Source organism: Callithrix jacchus, chromosome 15 (assembly GCF_049354715.1).
Source record: "Callithrix jacchus isolate 240 chromosome 15, calJac240_pri, whole genome shotgun sequence".
Taxonomy (NCBI): Eukaryota; Metazoa; Chordata; class Mammalia; order Primates; family Cebidae; genus Callithrix; species Callithrix jacchus.
In genome coordinates, this window is record NC_133516.1 from 100,124,175 (window position 1) to 100,128,866 (window position 4,692).

Consider the following 4,692-nt stretch of genomic DNA (forward strand, 5'->3'; position numbering starts at 1 on the left):
CTAGAGACCCCGGAAACAACAAAGTGGCACGTTCCCCCAGGTTCCCTTTATGTGTCATATATTCCATACTGGGAACTGAAGAAGCCAGAGACCTAAGAATGCCAATGAGCACAGACAAAAAAAGCCTTCTCTCTCTGAAAGGACAAGGAAAGGGGAAGCCTATCAAGACAGAAAACTTTTAGCTATAACCTCTCTATTCCAATCAAACAGCATGAAGAAAACTGTGGTCTCCCTCTCACCCATGCAAAGTCACTGTGGGAACTTACCCCTCCTCACACAATAAGCTGCATTGAGGCATTCCAAAATTGCCACCAGAGAAGTGCTAAAGTCCAAGTAGTGAGGCAGGATTTTCAACCTAAAGCCACCCAACCTGATAACAAGGTTCCACCATTTATCCCATGGTGCTATCTGCAGAGATCACTGGAGGACTCTGGACTTTCGCTTCTTACCCAGTTGTAACGAGGCACCCCTTCCTCTTACCACAAAAGGAAGAAGATGTCAGAGGAAGCCTAGTGGAGAGTCAGACACTCAGCATTGAGGGAATCTGTGGGGATCGCTCCCATGTGAGGCCCCTAGGAAATGGGCCTCGCCATACGGTGAGCTTGAGCCCAGACACAGATCCCTGGTTGGGGGAGTCGAGCTGAGGGAAAGCAGGAACCGAGAGAGGAACTATATGTTATTCAAAATAATTAACAGACATTACTTTATGGATATGAGGACTTGCAAGGCATTGTGACCACTTTCGGCTCCTTATGGTTTATTGCGTGATTGTGTTCATTTTGGACCCTTGTTACCTTTATTGTAAAATATTAACTTAAGTATTTACACTTGGTAACTTATTTACCGTAACTTACTGGGTGTAACTGTAACTTACTTACCATAACTTACTGGGTGTAACTGTAACTTACTTACCATAACTTACTGGGTGTAACTGTAACTTACTTACCGTAGCTTACAGGGCGTGACTGCAACTTGCTTACCTTGACCTATTGGGCGTAACCTACTTACTGGAAGTAACCTACTTACTGGGTGTAACCTACTTACTGGGTGTAACCTACTTACTGGGATTAACTTGCTTACTATAACTTAAGTACGTTGATCTGGCGTAAACAACTTTGACTTCCGAAAAGTATATAATGAAACGTATTGCAAAAATAAAATTGCTGCTTGGACATAGCCTAAGCCAGCCCTCCAGACTCCGCTTTTCTATCTTCTTTCACTTCCGTGCACTCTCTCCCTCAGGTTGAACGAGACATGTACATTGTCGGTCTCAGGGACCTCCTGCAGGTCGGTAGTCCCCGGGCAGATGTGCTGGACCCCAACACAGCATCACCTGGCAGCAACGAAACCACCCCACCCTAGTGTCAGTGAAGACCCCATCAGCAGCAGAAACTCTCACCCAATCCAGCAGTAACACGGACTTCCTACCTGCCCTCAGGAGACTGGGTGGGGAGCCTAGACTTCTGCTTCCACCTAGTGGAAGTGCCCCTCCAATCCTTGTGAGTGCTATTAAAGAGAAAAACCAGTTAAAATTAGGTCTGAATAAGATTGAGTCTCATAACAAGACAAAAATGTCCAGGTTTCAATTGTGAAAAATCACCATCACACCAAGAACCAGAATGACTTCAACTGAACGGCAAAAGACAATTAATGAGTGCTAACACCAAGAGGCAACAATGATCTAAAAGAAATTTTAACACAGCCATAACAAGAATACATAGATGAGCAATTATGAACATGCTTGAGATGAATGGCGAACTAGAAAGTCTCAGCAAGGAAATGAGAGATATGAAGAACTGAAGGGAAATTTTAGAACCACCAAAATGAACATTTCAGTGGATGGGCTCAACAGCAGAATGGAGAGGACAGAACAATCAGTGAACTGGGAGATTGAGCAATAAAAATTACCTAGTGTGAACAAAAGAGAGGAAAAATAGACTGAAAGAAATAAACAGAGCCTTGGGGATATGTGAGATTATAACAGATCTAACATGTACGTCATTGGTGTTTCCACAGGATAGGAGAAACTGAAAGGTATTCAAAGAAATAATATTTAGAAATTCCCCAAATTCAGCAAGACACATTAACCTGCAATTTAAAAGAATCTGCACCAAAAGCAGAATAAACCTAAAAACATTCATACCTTGAGTGGATACTGAATTCTGTCAGCTGCCTTCTCTGCATCGATTGATATGATCATGTGATTTTTCCTCTTTGATCTTTTAATATGATTGATTTTCAAATGTTAGACCAGCCTTCCATCCCTGGAATAAACCACACTTGGTGCTGGTGTATAATTCTCTTAAAATATTGCTGAATTTGATTTGCTAATATATTACTGAGGTCTCACATCTATATTCATGAGGGAAATCAAAATCCCTGAAAGTTTTAAAATATATAAATATATTCTAAAGTTTATGTGGACAGGCAGGACAACTAGATATAGCTAAAACAATTTTGAAAAAAAAAAAATAGAAGTAATCAGTCTACCCAATTTCATTACTTGTTATATAGCTAAGATAATCAAGATTGTGTGGTATTGTCAGAAGAATAGACACATACACGTCAATGGAACAGAGAACCCAGAAACAGACTCACAAGAAATATGCCCAGCTGATTCTTGACAAACTTGCAAAATTATTTCAATAAAAGGAAGAGCCTTTACAACTGAAGATGCTGGAGCAATTGGACATCCACAGATGAAAAAAATAAGCATTAATCTAAGTCCTATATCATATATAAAAATTAACTCAACCGTATGTGTGTTGTCAGGCCCGAGAGCCTCTTCCATCCTTGTCAAGGGGAGTGCTAACCTTCTCTCCTTTCATACAACACACGAACCAACCCAAATGCGCATCGATGATAGACTGGATTGGGAAAATGTGGCACATATACACCATGGAATATTATGCAGCAATCAAAAATGATGAGTTCGTGTCGTTTGTAGGGACATGGATGAATCTGGAGAACATCATTCTCAGCAAACTGACACAAGAACAAAAAATGAAATACCACATATTCTCACTCATAGGTGGGTGATGAAAATGAGAAAACATGGACACAGGGAAGGGAGTACTAAACACTGGGGTCTATTGGGGGAAAGACGGGAGGGACAGCGGGTGGGGGGAGCTGGGGAGGGATAGCCTGGGGAGAAAGGCAGCAAAACACACTGCCATGTGTGTACCTATGCAAATGTCTTGCATGTTCTGCACATGTACCCCAAAACCTAAAATGCAATTTAAAAAAAAATTAACTCAAAATAGATCACAGACATAAATGTACAATGCAAAACTATAAAACAGAAAAAAAAATTGGGCTCTAGCACTAGTCAAAGACTTCTTAGACTCCACATCAAAATCACTACCTATAAGAGAAAAAAATTGAAAATTGTATCAAATTTAAAACTTCAGTCTGTGAAAGATCCAGACCCTATTGAGAGAATGAAAAGATAAACTACAGATGGAAAGAAAATATTTACAAACACATATCTGACAAAAGACTAGTATCTAAAAATACATAATGAACCATCATAATTCAACCGTTAAAAAAATTCTTTTGGAAAATGGGCAAAAGACATGAACAGATATCTCACTAAATGGGTTACACAGATTGGAAATAAGCACATGAGAAGGTGTTTGACATCATTAGGCATTAGGGAAACACAAATTAAAACCACAAAGGGAGGCAGGTGCAGTGGTGCTTTCCTGTAGTCTCGCCTACTCAGGAGTCTGACACAAGAGGATCCCCGAGCTCAGGAGTTCAAGACCAGCCTGGGCAAGATAGTGAGACATCATCTCTAAAAAATACATAAAAAAAAAACTACTACAAAGAGATAGCACTACATAGCTACAGGAATGGCTAAAATAAATAGTAGTAACAATACAAATGCTAGTGAAGATGCAGAGAAACTGAATCATTCACACTTTACCAGTGGGAATGCAAAATGGTACAGTCTTTTTGGAAAATAGTAAGGCAATATGTTGAAAAAGCAAGCATGTAATTACCATATAACCCAGCAATTTCTTCTGAGTATTTGTCTCACACTATACACGAATTTTTATAGCAGCATTATTCATAGTCACCCAAAACCAGAAACGAACCATCCGTCCTTCACCGGGTGAACAGTTAAGCAAACGATGGTATACCCATATCACGGAATACTAACTCAGGAATAGAAAGGAACTGACCGACGATACAGGCAACATGAATCAATCTCCGGAGAACTATGCTGAGTTTTAAAAGAAGTTCCAAAAGGTTACATATTGTGTAATTCGATTTATATAACATTCTTTAAATGACAAAACTATAGAAATGGAGAACGGTTAGGCCAGGCGTGGTGGCTCACGCCTGTAATCCAAGCACTTTGGAGGCCAAGGTGGGCAGATCACCTGAGGTCAGGAGTTCAAGACCAGCCTGACCAACACGGTGAAACCTCGTCATAAATAAATAAATAAATAAGACAAAAAAATGAGCTGGACGTGGAGGCACATGCCTGTAATTCCCAGCTACTAGGGAGGCTGAGGCAGGAGAATCGCTTGAACCAGGGAGTCAGAGGTTGCAGTGAGCCGAGATCGCACCATTGCACTCCAGCCTGGCAACAGAATGAGACTCTGTCTCGAAAAAAAAAAAAACAAAAAAAGAAAAGAAAAGAAATGGATAATGGTTTAGTGGTCACCAGGTGTTGAGGAGGCA

At 40.5% G+C, this 4,692-nt stretch overlaps 1 non-coding gene across 1 annotated transcript; it reads right to left on the bottom strand.

The window, feature by feature from the left end:
• Positions 1 to 2,703: 2,703 nt before the first annotated feature.
• Positions 2,704 to 2,835, bottom strand: LOC118148196 (U6atac minor spliceosomal RNA). Its single transcript, XR_004734972.2, has one exon. It is a non-coding gene; the product is annotated as a U6atac minor spliceosomal RNA (small nuclear RNA).
• Positions 2,836 to 4,692: the final 1,857 nt, after the last annotated feature.